Below are 16087 nucleotides of genomic sequence, written 5' to 3'. Positions count from 1 at the left end.
ATTGTAATACACGTTTCTAAATGATGCCGAAGTAACAACATACTGATACCGTTTAGTAAAAACCATGAATTAATGCTTGACAAGTCTGCAGACAAGACGGCAGGCGAAAAACCTTTTAAAATGCTTGTTTTCTGAATGGAGATTGGGTCGACCAGGCTAAGCTAACGTTGTAACATTCCACACTCATAACAACGGCCTACAGACATAAATAAACCAGCGACTGTATTCGCCATGACACAGACAGTCTGTGGTTTGTACTTGTTTAACTTTTGTCCAGTTTCTGAAAATATATGAGGAGCTGTGATCTCTGTTTGCTAACAGCTAACTGCTGATGTTTTCTGGTTGAACGTCAGTGGCAGGCTGAGATCCTCACCACTGCTGTGTGTGTGTGTGTGTGTGTGTGTGTGTGTGTGTGTGTGTGTGTGTGTGTGTGTGTGTGTGTGTGTGTGTGTGTGTGTGTGTGTGTGTGTGTGTGTGTGTGTGTGTGTGTGTGTGTGTGTGTGTGTGTGTTTGCGGTGTGGTGATGAGGCCCATGATCGTAGCTGCTCATGCTAGCTTGTCTCAGCTAAAGGTGGAACGGAGATTTGGTGTGTGGAGTTCAACTCTGAACCTATCTGGGGTCAGAGTTCAATTTCACGCACCAAATCTCCATTTCACTTACATATGTACATACAAAATGTGTGCTTTTAAAATGTTATATTCAATATTGTCATTTTAAAAATTAAAAATGTATTCAATAATTTTTTTAGACGGAGCTCCATGGTGACTTGTGCTATTTTTAGAACATGCACGCGGGCGACCAATTTCCCCCTTCCGGGCGACTTAGTGCCCGCGGGCACCGCGTTGGCTACCCCTGGTCTACAGCTAAAATTGAAATTGAGCAATTTTATTTCTCTGAATGTTTTTAAAGCACGTCTAAGTGAAATGCTTTCTGAAACTATGGGTATTTGTAAATGTTGATAAGAATGTAAATACAGGACTGTCTCAGAAAATTAGAATATTGTGATAGTTCTTTATTTTCTGTAATGCAATTAAAAAAACAAAAATGTCATACATTCTGGATTCATTACAAATCAACTGAAATATTGCAAGCCTTTTATTATTTTAATATTGCTGATTATGGCATACAGCTTAAGAAAACTCAAAAATCCTATCTCAAAAAATTAGAATAGTTCCTCAGACCAAGTAAAAAAAAAAGATTTATAACAGCAAAACACAATCAAACATTTGAAAATGTCCATTAATGCACTCAGTACTTGGTTGGGAATCCTTTTGCACGGATTACTGCATCAATGCGGCGTGGCATGGAGGCAATCAGCCTGTGGCATTGCTGAGGTGTTATGGATGCCCAGGATGCTTCAATAGCGGCCTTTAGCTCATTAGCATTGTTGGGTCTGGTGTCTTTCAGCTTCTTCTTCACAATACCCCACATATTCTCTATGGGGTTCAGGTCAGGGGAATTTGCAGGCCAATCGAGGACAGTAATGCCATGGTCAGTACACCAGTTACTGGTGGTTTTGGCACTGTGGGCAGGTGCCAGATCATGCTGGAAAATGAATTCCTCATCTCCATAGAGCTTTTCAGCAGACGGAAGCATGTAGTGCTCTAAAATCTCTTGGTACACAGCTGCATTTACTCTGGGCTTAATGAAACACAGTGGACCAACACCAGCAGCTGACATGGCTCCCCAAACCATCGCTGACTCTGGGAACTTCACACTGGATTTCAAGCAACTTGGATTTTGCTCCTCTCCAGCCTTTCTCCAGACTCTGGCGCCTTGACTTCCAAATGAAATACAAAACTTGCTTTCGTCTGAAAAGAGGACTTTGGACCACTGTGCAACTGTCCAGTGCTTCTTTTCCTTAGCCCAAGTCAGACGCCTCTTCCGTTGTCTTGAGTTCAGAAGTGGCTTGACCATGAGAATACGGCTATTGTAGCCCATTTCCCGGACACGTCTGTGAACAGTGACTTTTGATACCTGGACTCCAGCTTCAGTCCACTGTCTTTGAAGCTCCCCCAAATTCTGGAAGCGACTCTTCTTCACAATGCTGTTAAGGCTGCGGTCATCTCTCTTGGTTGTGCAGCGTTTCCTGCCACATTTCCCCCTTCCAACAGACTTTTTGTGGATGTGCTTTGAAACTGCACTCTGTGAACAGCTTGCTCTTTGAGAAATTTCTTTTTGTGTCTTACCCTCCTGATGGAGGGTGTCAATGACGGTCCTCTGGACAGCAGTCAGATCAGCAGTCTTCCCCATACTTGTGATTTAGTTTACTGAACCAAGCTGAGTGTTTTTCAAGGCTCAGGAAACCCTTGCAGGTGTTTCGAGTTAATTAGACGATTCAAGTGATTCGTTGAACACCCTACTAGTATACTTTTTCATGATATTCTAATATTTAGAGATAGGATATTTGAGTTTTCTTAAGCTGTATGCCATAATCAGCAATATTAAAATAATAAAAGGCTTGCAATATTTCAGTTGATTTGTAATGAATCCAGAATGTATGACATTTTTGTTTTTTTAAATTGCATTACAGAAAATAAAGAACTTTATCACAATATTCTAATTTTCTGAGACAGTCCTGTATGTTGTATGATATCCTCTATTGTTTGTTTTTATGTTGTTTTATGTTTCATGTGGAAAATAAATTGCTGCAGGTCTCCCTTGTAAAAGAGATCTATGATCTCAAGGGACCAATCTGAATAAATAAAGGTTTGAAATGAAATGAAACATTAGTGTACCACACTACATCATATGTTATCATATTGTGGATGTATTGTATATGTTATTTTTGTGTGCATTTGTTTTGAGGTTATAATTCATTAGTTATATATATATACATATATATATATATATATATATATATATATATATATATATATATATTAGTTATATTCATTAGCCGATTCTTTTGAAAATGAAAAATGGAAAATGAACCAAAACGCAGCAGCATTTGGATGCACTTCAACCAAAACCCAGGCAGTGATAAAGTGCACCATTTGTAAAGGCAAACTATCCTTTAACCTTTTAAGCCCTGAACCTGTTTTTCAGGTTTCAGGCTCCAAAATGCCACTAACACAGCAAAGACTATCTTCACTTCTAAAAGGGGTACATTAATCATATTTTCTCTCAAAGCAAGGTTACATCTATGAGTTGGATGTAGAAGTGTGAGAATCAATATAGATGTTTTTATTTTAAAGTAAATTCAGATGGAACATAGTAAAAACATGTCAATTATAATGTCCGCCAAAAGAAACCCCATTACTTATAGTGAAAACCACCCTTGAATGATGGGTTACTAGACTAAAAGCTTTAGGAATCCAAACTATAACATATAATAAGTACCCTGTATCAAGATTGATGATTTATGATCATAAAGACACAGAATCTAACGGTGCCCACCTCAACACTGAAAGATACAAACTTGCAACGTTATCAACAAAAACGTAAATCAAAAGAAGTGGCGCTAGGTAGCTACACAACGCTAACATGGCTTACCTTTGTCTTTGTCTGGTCTAAACTGGTCTTCAATGGCATTAAAACGATAACAACGATGATGTAGTTAATCCATAGGTTAATATCCAATGTGGCTGTGTCCCCTTTGAAATGTTCTGATAATCTATAAGCAACAAAACTGCAATTCCGTTATCTGCTGTCCGCTCTGTGCTCCGTGCACTCTGGGTCCTGCAATTCCTGCTTCCTTACGGTAGTAAACAATAAATGAAGTCGGCTGCGTAAAGTGCTTACGCCGGCTGGCATTCTTCATACTTTACGCAGAATCATATCTCTGGAACCCATTGGTCGATTTGGGTGATTTACACCTTTTTGTTAACCAAAATGTCCAATAGAATCGAGGGGCAGTTCCCAAATCCACGTAAAAATTACCATTGCGGACGTAAGAGAGAAGCAAACAAAGCACATCTGAAAGTACAAGCCTGGACGGCAAAACTGTATTTATTGCCATAAATATGATGGTGGATTATGTTAACTGTGTTCGTTATTCTCCCGACCAGGAGAGAAGCTTTAAAATAGGAGACTAAATGGAGTCTCTGTGAAAGTTCAATTGGGTACTTTAATTAAAAAAGGCGCGGTAGTGTTACAGACAGAATATTGTTCAGTCAGACAAACAGCTGTGATCCGCTCCTCGATAGGGAAGCCAAGCGAGTGGATCTCTCCTCCGGTGGTTTATATATGGTGTGCTGGCTCCTCCCCGCCAGCCGGCTCGCCTCGTCTCCAATGTCCGTTATTGCATTTAAACAGAGGATAGGTTCTTTTCACATTCAATATATGCTTAACACACCGTTTCTCCTCATATTCTCTTTCATCACTTTTCATTTAACACATTCTAAACGCTGTAATCAATACTCTAAACAATACTTCTCGGCTCGTTTGGTTTCCGGTCATTCCGGATGTTGTCACATGCTACTCTCGTCTGTAAACAATGTATTCAAATAAACTGTACCTTCATTTAATATTCAGCATGGTAGTATCTCGACATCTATAGTTGTAGTGTTAAATCAGTAGGCTTCGGTTTGCACCACTCTATATCATTTCGCTACTAAATTCACCTCTTCAGGAAATCGTATATTAGCCACATGCTAAATGCTAACCGGAGATGAAGGATTTTCAGAATAAAAGCTTAACTGCTTGTGCACAAGAATTTCTGGTTTTTCAGTATAAAAGAGCATTAAAACTGACGGCATGTTTAAACTACATTTCCCCATTAAAACATTGATTTTAATTTCTAACAGTCCCTCCTTACACACCTAAAAGGTGTGTATAATACTGAAATCAATGAGTTCTTCATCTGAACTTTGCATATTACATATCTCATATTAACAAACATACAATCAAATGGAATGGTTTTACAGCCGGCTTTACAAAAATACAAAATAAATTCTTGTCCGTGTTCAAACATAAAAGTTTTCCCTTGTGCATAACTTCTAGTGTTTACATTCAATATCATTCTTCAAAATAGCAGCAATGGCTTGGTATCAGAACATTTCTTCCTCCCTCCTTTCACAGAAACCGTTCTCATACCACGCTCAGTGTTAAGGCACTTGTTTTTACAAAGTGAAAAGAAACAAACCATTTTAGAATAGCAATGATTTATACAACATGAAATCTACCATATTAGAATAGTATAAAATAATAAAGTCAAATAAAATGGACTATCTTAGAATAGTGTAAAATTAATTGGAATAATAAAAATATTAAAAATATACTATCTTGGAATAGTATGAAGTAAATTGAAATGGATTCACTCCATTTTAATTTTGCTCACTTCTTCACATGATATCATTTAAAGAATCACATCGGCTGGCCATTCATTGATCAATCTCATCTCCGAACATCCATATCATTTAAACTAACTCATCATTGTCATCCACATCTGTATACGGGGTGGGTCGTCTTGTTCTGCTAGCATTTGTAACCGTCTCCTCATGAGAAATGTACCCTCCCTCCTTTCATACCATTTAAGGTATGAAAGTAATATGTTCTCTAGAAGGGGCCGTTGTACGTTCTACTCTGGGGTACGGCATTCTAGACAGTCATTTCTGGGAGAAGATTTTGCTCATTTACAACAGTTGTAGAGTTTCATCACTTAAAAGTTCCTTCTCATTACCTTTGGGTGGTCTGTTCTAATGCAGTGATAAAGTCCCTGAAATGGTGTGAGAAGCAGTGGAATGTCAATAACGCATTATACTAATTTATTTTCAATTCTGGTCTACTTAAATAGCTATGCTAACCCCTTTAACAGTGTGTGGAACCTTGGGTGCCCGAGCATGTGATAATTACTCCCTCCTTTAACAAGGATTTCAAAAACAGAAGTCATTTCATTAATGGTTTGTAGTTTAATTCAGGAATTTACATTAATGGCAGATATGTTTCTCCTTTAAATAACATCTCTAAATGTCAGGTCATCTGGTGAATGGATGACCTTTAGGAGCTGGTGGCGCTTGTCTTTTAAAACTCATACTCTGGTGCCGTGCGCTCCCTCTGAAGCTGCAAGTAAGATTTAAAACATCTGCAGGGTGGGTTGAGCGACCCCTTCTCCCTGAACGATGTTTGTTGTAACAAATATGCACCATCACAATGAGTGCTCCAAGGCCCCGCATGTATTGCTCCCAACTACATTAGTTTTTTTTTTAAATTAAACTTTGCTTTCGCTCTTTGCCCAGTGTCATTTTAAAACTCTACATCTTGGACGAAAAACAAATGTTATTTCCACCTTAATCTTCCCTCCTGAGGTAATAACCATGCTACAATGGAGAAATCAATACTCTAGATTGGAATACTATCTTTGGCTTGGTACTAGCTCTACCTTTAACATTTTCCATACAAATAAAGATTTGTCTGCTTTTATAGAGTGGTTACTAAAACCATCCCTTTAAACTGTAGGTCTATACTGTAACAAATTAAATCTTACCCAAATTCACACATGAATAAAAAACTCTTAAAGAATAATTTGTTGATATGATGAAAAGATTGAATAATATGTTCTACCCTCAGTGTGTTTTTAGGGTTATTTAATAGTTTCCTCTTTCTTTCTTTATAAATTCACCAATTGATTAATTCATGGCTAATAAATCTTTTTCTTTACGTATTTCTCGTTGGTGAATAAGTGTGTTTATGTGTAAACTCACTCACTCCCGTTTTCCTTCTCTCCCCCTCTGGTTGTCAAGCCACGACCCCCTCACATTCTGCCGGACCAGGCCAACTCCTCCGTTCTTTCCTCTCCTCCGTCCACCTTCTCCTCAGTCCATCTGCGCTTGGACCCTTCCGCTGTAACTCTTTTCAGTGTCCCATTTGCTTTGCTTTTCATCTCCTCCTTTAGTCTCTACTTTGTTGCATGGAGGGCGTATTCCGCTCTCATGTCCCACACTCTGCTCTTGTGTCCAAATCTTGTGGCTCAGCTTGGAACTCCATGTCCTGTGGGGGACCGATGAGAGTGTGCCTTTTTATGTCACCTGTAGTTCTGGATGCCTCAGGTGGAGATGGTTCAGGATAAAGTCTTGTCATTGTTGGTTCAGCTCTGCTTCTCTGTCTGTTCGATGGAGGAGGAGGAGTCTTCCGTGGTGAGGTCTTTTGTCTGCTTGGAAGTTGGGGTCGTAGCGTTCTGACAGGCGGAGAGATAGAGAGAGAGATCTCGGGACGCATTATCTATAGTTAACACACTGAGGTAAAATAAATCCAATCTTTCCCACTCCATTTTCCTAACCATACTATCTTTCTTTGATGTTAAATGTCATCTAAGCCCAGTTAATGTTTTCTAATAATTGTACCATATCCCTAAACATTGTTTTCACCCACTGTAACATGTTTACTCCAATTAACTTTCAGGAAACCACTTTCTTCCATACATTTAAATACCTAGATGCTTCAAGCACCATATATTTCACACACTATAAAGGAACGTCTCCATTTTTCTCCATCACTTTAAATCTCACTGTTATTTAGAACATAAGTAACTTTGGTGACTGGACATATCTGCAATGTCGCCACTGTCTGCTGGGAAATTTTGTTCATAGAGTTTGTACGTACAAAGCTGTACTTTTGGGTTAGTAGCCTGTGTCTAACAATCATTTTCAATAATTGTGCTCAGATCACCGATCGGTTGTTCATAGCTTAACAGGGGGTGTTTCTGGTACAGACTAAAACATGGATCCAGTGTATTTAGAGATTCCCCTAATCTGTAAATCCCCATCACTTACATATCCCAATCACTTAAACCCATCTCATCATTTGATACAAGAACTGCATATAAGGGGGTGAATCATCTTGATTATAACCGCCTCTTGTTTGGGACCGAGTATTTCTAACTCCTCCTCTTGTTGCTCAGCTGATCTTTTGGCTCTGGGGATAAGTGAAAGTCTCTGAAACACAGCTGGAGTCTTGTTAGTGATGTGGGCATTCTATGAGTGAACTAATGGATCCATGTCTTACATAATATTGTACTCCCCTTCCAACCAGAAAGGTGCCAAGTGTAATGAGCACAATCAACAATGCTATTCTGACTCTTATCCCTAGGGGACCCCTCAATTGGTTTGGCTTTGTTCTCGTCATCATCTCTATTTTATCCCTGGTTGTGTCCGTTACAGAATTTAAATAACGAGTCCAAAAATAACATACAAAAAATTGGTCTCTTTTTCAGATGTAAAACAAAAAAAATAGGTTTTCACATTAATGTACAATCTATAAAAATCTATAGACAATTTGTCTTTTGAGCTGTTTCTATCTTTATCTTATTTCTATTTATTGTTTTGTTCCAGCTCTGCCAAATCAGTCCTAACTCCCAATAATGTTCTGGAAGTTGCCAGTGAAGGGTGACAATGTGTGAGGTGGTGTCAATGTGCTCATTTTTCTTTACCTTTAAACCGGAGCGCGTGTGAAGTTTGTTACAACCTTTCACGCTTCCGTCCACCGGGGATCAGCCCACTGTCTTTTGTGAACTTTCACCCTCACCCAATCACCTGGCCGAACAGGAGTCTCTTCTGGTGTCTCGTCTGGTATCTCTGTAGTTTTCCTAGCCTGCTGTGTAGACAAAACTTGCATAATATTACTCAGAGTTCTGACATATTCATCCACTTCTATTTGTCTAATATCTAAAACTGGACCACTCCCTCCTTGGAGAAGGCCCGAGCTTCGGCATACCTCTTGTTGACTACATGTTATTATTTATTAACTACAACGTCACTGAAATCAACATATCTGTATAATCATGACACTCCCTCCTTTGAGCATAAAATGCTCAATTAATATTGCAATGATTACCCTATTCTGAACAGGACATGTAAAACCCATAACGTTGCATTAAAGAAATATAACTTCTCCGTGTACCCACAAGGGGTACAAAAATATCGTATGATTTATGGTTTTCTGATGGTATAAATGCATATTCACTATAAAAAAATCAGCAATTAGCACTTCTAATAGTTTACTTGTTTCAATAATGGCTTTTGTAATGGTATTATGCATCATCGTTGCTGCGAAAAACAATACCTCTGGTGTCGCTAATGCGTCTCGATAACTCTAGGATTAGAGGATTGGTTGACACTGCTGAACTACCATATGATAAAATAATATTTCCCCAAACTGGAGGGAAAATATGAACTATTCTCACAGAGAGTGACCTGCATGAAGGGCTGGTGCCCCTCACTCAAATGAGATATTGCCTTACGCACAACACTATAAATCAGTAAAGTTACTCAAGAATAAATAAATAAAGACTGATTCTTGAAACTGTTGTAAAAACCCTACAACTTCTTCATCCAAGCTCTCAATCAGTGTTATGTTATTTAATCTGCGGCTCATGCCTTAAAACAGATACTTCAGACCGATTATAAAATTGTGTTTGAGAAAAATGTAATCTGACTCCATAAATCACATAATTGTTTGATTAAAAACTACACTTCTGGCTAAGAATAAGTGAAGTTCCCCTTTAAACACAGCCCCGGTCTTCTGACGGGGTCCATTTATGTACTGGCTGGAAAATGTTGGGCCAGTCTCCGTCGCTCCGTCACTGTTCTCCCGTTAACAGTCACTCTAGTTCAGCTGGGTTCTTGTTGACTTCTTCACTGGTTTGAGACAAGCGACCCTATCGGACACCTCCCTTTGTCTTTCGGCAATAATGTCATTATGGGCTTCAACTGCCTTTCGTCTCTCTTCCATTCCTCTGTTGAGCTGCTCTTCCATTCTTCTGTTGAGTTCCTTTTCCTCTGTTGGATTCTTCCTCTCTTCTGCTGAGTTCTACCACATGTAAGCTGTTTGTCAATCCTTGGCTGGCATCTTCCAGATGGAATACCAGACTTGCAACCATAGCTTTTCTTTTTTCAGCTCTGTTCATAGCAATGTTTTCAGGTCCATACCAAGAGGGTTGTCCGGCTTTGATCCATGCTTGTTGTTCTCGCAGGTATTCTCCATTTTCATGGTCAATTACTGCTTTTCTATGGGCTTTCGTTGGTTCAGGCTGATTATCTGCTGGAAGCAGTCCTCTCGTTTGCCACTGTTCCAACAGTTTCTTATATTGGGTCCATGTCTTCCCTCTAAGATTTGGAACTGTTGTAGCATCTGATCTGATTTTTACCCTTTCCTTAATAACTGCAGTTGTGCATGGTTCTGCGTCTGGTCTCAACTTAGTGTCTTTAAGTGACATGTTCTCTTCTTATTCGAATGAAATTATGAAGTTTATCAAGGATTGAAGCACTAATCCTCCGACTAGCACCTTTGTTCCTGATTTTAATATCCTATGTCATCCGATCTTAACTTTAAATCAGGTTTTTTTTATTTTTTATATTATTAAAGTAAATTAAAATATAAAAATTTTGCAAATTCTAAATTGTTTAAAAAATAAAAATTTGTGCAAATTTTAAATTGTTAAAAATAAAAATTGTACAGTGTACAGTATAGTTTTGACTTTGAAATATGAATTTGGTTCAAATTCACAATGTTATGGTGTTTCTGCAATTTGGGTAATAATTCTGTACTACCACCAGAGTGCGCTATTTTAAATTCCAGCTTAATCCACTAGGGAATAGCTGTTTCAAAACTGACTCGTTTTTAACAAGGAGAAACTTAGTTTCCTCAAAAATATCTTTAAAATAGGAATTTACACTATGGTTAAACACACATAACACACATAACCGCCAAAACACATTTGCAAAGAAGAATATTTCAAAAACCGCCAAAACACATTTGCCAGCAGCAATATTTCAAAAACCGCCAAAACACATTTGCCAGCAGCAATACTTCAAATCTTTGGAAATACAACAATCCTTCTCTCTAATATCCAAAAATTGATTCAGCCTTCTAGTTCCAACTGTGACAAGAAGTATTATTCGTTCTTCACAAGATGGAGGTCAGGAAAATGCCTCATTGGAGTGAAACCAGCTGCATAAGAACAAAGAAAGGAGTGCTTTGAATTAGCATTTCACGAAATGGCGATTGCCCTGTCTTTGTTTTTCCACATGTGGGGTGTAAACAAGATGGCACCCGATTATTTCGCACTCTGACCTGTAGACAAAGAGATTTGTCCATGCGGCTCCCAGGTGGGAGTTTAAACAATGGCTAGGTGATCTTTAAACGAACAGTAACAAAGTAAACCACTGGTGTGGTATCATAAACCCTGAAATACAAGCCAAAACAACACTTAGTTTAAAATAACCACATTTCTATCTAGTTTACTATGAAAAAATGGGCTTTATCTTATTGATATCATCACTTAAAGTTAGGAACCCTTACGCACTAGCTATAAACCTGTTCACGTAATATTTGACTTTATAGTCGACTATGGGCTTTATCTTATTGATATCATCACTTAAAGTTAGGAACCCTTACGCACTAGCTATAAACCTGTTCACGTAATATTTGACTTTATAGTCGACTATGGTTAACTGTTGCTATTTGGACACGCCAAACTGGGACTAATATGGAGACCTATCAGCCACTGATAATAGACCGTCGTCTTATTACTGCACTGCTGCTGTAACTCCGATTACCGTAACCCACCCGCAATATCTTTTTTTAAACAGAACAGTTTTAACCACTGATAAAGGCCTAGACCTTAACCAAGCCTTTCTTGAAAAGGACTTTCTTCACTGACTTCGGTCTTAGCCCTTAGCTGATTCACTATGCCCCGCTACTTTTCACTTTTTCGGCCCTTAACCGATTCGCTATGTCTCCAGATCTTAACAAAAAGTCGTTAAATGGGCTATATACCCTTACGTCATAGGCTAAATAACTATTAACGTAACAAGAGACACCCATGTGAAAGCAGCAAGGCACCTATCCGAAGTAAAATGTCCACACACTATATATTTAAAATTCAACACCCACACGTGGTTAATAGCATGCAGGGTTAATGGAACAAAAGAAAGTGTGAACTCACCCTGCTTGTGACAAAACAACGCCTCGTGGTTTTAGAGTGATTATTTTATGAATTTGGGTTGTTTTAACATTAAAATGCACAGCTATTTTCAGGATCAGCCGGCTGCCATCAAACACACAAATCTAACTTTGCCTAGTTTAACTAGTGAAGAATCTTTGTCATAACAGGCATCTTCTTACCGATTGATTTGAGCTCTTGTGTGTCGAATGGCTGCAAGCGTCTCCAGAAAACAGCCGGTTGGTTTTCTCTCCTCGGTCAGCGAGATCACGTCAGGGAACTCACCAGATTGTTAACTGCGTTCGTTATTCTCCCGACCAGGAGAGAAGCTTTAAAATAGGAGACTAAATGGAGTCTCTGTGAAAGTTCAATTGGGTACTTTAATTAAAAAAGGCGCGGTAGTGTTACAGACAGAATATTGTTCAGTCAGACAAACAGCTGTGATCCGCTCCTCGATAGGGAAGCCAAGCGAGTGGATCTCTCCTCCGGTGGTTTATATATGGTGTGCTGGCTCCTCCCCGCCAGCCGGCTCGCCTCGTCTCCAATGTCCGTTATTGCATTTAAACAGAGGATAGGTTCTTTTCACATTCAATATATGCTTAACACACCGTTTCTCCTCATATTCTCTTTCATCACTTTTCATTTAACACATTCTAAACGCTGTAATCAATACTCTAAACAATACTTCTCGGCTCGTTTGGTTTCCGGTCATTCCGGATGTTGTCACATGCTACTCTCGTCTGTAAACAATGTATTCAAATAAACTGTACCTTCATTTAATATTCAGCATGGTAGTATCTCGACATCTATAGTTGTAGTGTTAAATCAGTAGGCTTTGGTTTGCACCACTCTATATCATTTCGCTACTAAATTCACCTCTTCAGGAAATCGTATATTAGCCACATGCTAAATGCTAACCGGAGATGAAGGATTTTCAGAATAAAAGCTTAACTGCTTGTGCACAAGAATTTCTGGTTTTTCAGTATAAAAGAGCATTAAAACTGACGGCATGTTTAAACTACATTTCCCCATTAAAACATTGATTTTAATTTCTAACAATTATCAGTAAAAAATTATATGTGACACAAAGACATTGGATTAACCTTGAGCGGCGTTTTTATTCCGGTGAACACAACTTTTGATCACAAATCAAAAAAGGTAAGACGTAATTATTGTAAAAATTTTGAAACCGGATGTTGTTTGCTTTCTCTTTTCTGGCTGATAGCTCCGCAATTCGGAGTCCTACAGTAATGACATTACATGTGTGGAATCTGTGGAGTCTCAGCTTTAATCGGATCTCTTGTTTGTGCAGTGACGATAAGTAATAAGCGCATTGCTACCGTGAGTGCTGTGCAAAAGTCCGTTAGCATTAGTTAGCATTTTTTCGCTCCATGCTAATTCAAAGGCTTGGTATTACTCTTGTGTTTCTTTTAGCTAAAAATGGTTCATATTGTTAGTTAGCTGAGTTTCTTATCGTTAAAAGGGTATGGAACATTAATAGTTTCATAAATGTTAAGAATCCCTGAGACATAGTCTCGTAAAAAAACGGTGGGGGGTGGGGTCCACTGGGGGGACCCTCGTTGTTAAGAGGTTAAAGCAGGGTCAACAAATAATCTCCATCGCCACTTAAAAACACAGTATCTAATATAAAGAGTTGCGTGAATTTCATTCAAGGCAAGATAACTTTATTTACTTAACACATACAGAGGGTAAATTCAAAGTAGTACATTCACTGACATGGATATGGCGCCACCTTGTGTCATGTTTACAAAGAAGATTATTGACATTAGGTCTGGCAATACAGTCAATCATTATCCTGGTGATTATTTCGCTTATTTTCCCTTCAAAGAGCCATAATTCCCATCACTAATTGCTGCCCAGGCTTGCCCATGCTTTTACCAGCGGTCCGTTCTGGTAGTTGACCAGGAAGCAAGCCACATTGAAGAGCTCCTCAATGCTTCCACACACAGACAGTGGTATGGCTTTGTCAAATAGTTTGTTCTCTTTGACTCTTCTGATGCACCTCTCCACATGGACACTCAGACGTGCAATGGATTGAGTCTGCCTCACATCCTCCCTGCTCATTTGGGTTTTTTTGTGCAGAAAGGCAGGCCGGTACACTTTACACTCAACCAGATTGTCCACAAGGAACCCTTTGTCGACCATTATCGCCATGTCTGGTGTGAGCAGGCTCACGATGCCAGACAGCTTGAAGATCTCCCGGTCACTCATAGATCCTGCATACAGGCCAGACACAAATGTAATGGCACCATGTGGTGCCATGCCGATCATGGCCTTGAATGTAGCATGCGACTTGTATGTAGAAAACACCTCACTCTGCAGCAGGAGAGATGATGGAGTCTGGCAGAATACTTCAGTGCAGTCAAGCACCACATGTGTGTCAGGGAAAGCTGAAAACTCTGGTGGAAGGTGAGCCTTGACAACTTCGCATGGGATCAACAGACATCTGCTTCCAAGCAGTTGGTAGAGGAATTGTGTCCAGGTGGAAATAATTCTGCTGACTGTGGTGCGGTGAATGCCAAACCGTTCTGCTAGATCCCTCAGATGTAGGCCCACTGACAGGTGCATGAGGAACAGCAGCAGCTCATCTATGGGTGGAAGTTTCTGTGAAAACAAATAAGTGTTAGGCATACTGTAGATACTGTTATAGGGGAGACGTGTGTGTGTGTGTGTGTGTGTGTGTGTGTGTGTGTGTGTGTGTGTGTGTGTGTGTGTGTGTGTGTGTGTGTGTGTGTGTGTGTGTGTGTGTGTGTGTGTGTGTGTGTGTGTGTGTGTGTGTGTGTGTGTGTGTGTGTGTGTGTGTGTGTGTGTGTGTGTGTGTGTGTGTGTGTGTGTGTGTGTGTGTGTGTGATGCACTTGTTAAACGGTGGTATAGTGCGCAGCGTGCATAATTATTAATATACATCCATGCTTGTATGCTGCTTACCGTTGTTAATGGTTGAGAGGAATCCGAGCTGCTGGCAGAGGATGCCTTGGCGTTGGTGATCCGCACCATCTTGGTGTTGGCTGCAGGCTCCACTAATTTCCAAAAGGCGAGGAAATGCTTGTATGTGGCAAATCTAAGAATGTAATATTGTTCATGTTAGACATAGTTTTGTTTCTTAAATTAGCTTCCCCAAATGAAAAGTGTTTATCAAACTAGTGGCCATAACAACATCCTGATAGCCTTATAAACAAACCTGGTGTAGAAACGAATGTCCTCGTTCGACCCTGCCAGGCGTTGTATCCCGAAACGAGATCTCAGTTGTAACACTTCCAGCTGGTGTTGGAGCTCCCTAACCTGGATTTTCAAGGCTTCGTTCTCGTCGGCCACCTGATTTGCCATCACTGCCGTCAATGGATTTACAGAGTAGTCATGATCCGGCGGCGCAAGTATTTCCACCTCGTACTCAGCTGTCAAGTCCGGGGTGGGACTCTCTGCCCTTGGCCGACGCTCCCAGACATTACGTCTTGGTGTAGGTAGCTCGTAGTTATTCCAAGCAAAGAGAACAGGTGTAGCTCCTTTCTTTACTCTGTTTAGTCCTCCAGCTGTGACCAATAAGTCTCCTGGTCGAAAATGCCTACTACACACACGGGTATTTGTTGTGGGGCTGAAATTGTCCCTACGGACCTTGATCAGCCACTGAGCCTTTACCTCAGCATCAATAGGAAATGAATACTTATATCCCGATTATAACGGGACTTATTTGTACAAAGGGGCACACAGCAATGTAGTGCCGACTTTCTTACCCGCTGGAAGGCCAATCACTTTTCTGTACCGCTCACCATCTATGCTATCTATCGCTATCTGTATGCTAACTGTATGCTATGTATCTTGCTATCTATCTATCTATCTATCTATCTCTCTCTCTCTCTCTATCTCTCTATCTCTCTATCTCTCTATCTCTCTCTATCTCTCTATCTCTCTATCTCTCTATCTATCTATCTATCTATCTCTCTCTCTCTCTCTCTCTCTATCTATCTATCTATCTATCTATCTATCTATCTATCTATCTATCTATCTATCTATCTATCTATCTATCTATCTATCTATCTATCAATCAATCAATCAATCATCGCATATCGCTAACTCCCCAAACAACTCCACACCGAAGACCGGAAGTACTCAGGCTCACACCCAGCCACCGGAAGTTGATGGACGCCATCTTGTGCAACTAGCCTATTTGAATAAGAATTGTACTTAA

At 39.7% G+C, this 16087-nt stretch overlaps 1 long non-coding RNA gene across 1 annotated transcript; it reads right to left on the bottom strand.

Moving 5' to 3' along the window:
• Positions 1 to 4050: 4050 nt before the first annotated feature.
• Positions 4051 to 12721, bottom strand: LOC307040958. The gene is made up of 2 exons (XR_013808639.1): positions 11351 to 12721; positions 4051 to 11254 (listed from the first exon to the last, which is right to left on the bottom strand). It is a non-coding gene; the product is annotated as an uncharacterized lncRNA (long non-coding RNA).
• Positions 12722 to 16087: the final 3366 nt, after the last annotated feature.

This window comes from Notothenia rossii (genome assembly GCF_949606895.1).
Source record: "Notothenia rossii genome assembly, chromosome: 5".
Taxonomy (NCBI): domain Eukaryota; kingdom Metazoa; phylum Chordata; class Actinopteri; order Perciformes; family Nototheniidae; genus Notothenia; species Notothenia rossii.
The sequence above is the reverse complement of the archived record's forward strand: the minus strand, read 5'-3'. Positions and strand labels throughout refer to the sequence as shown.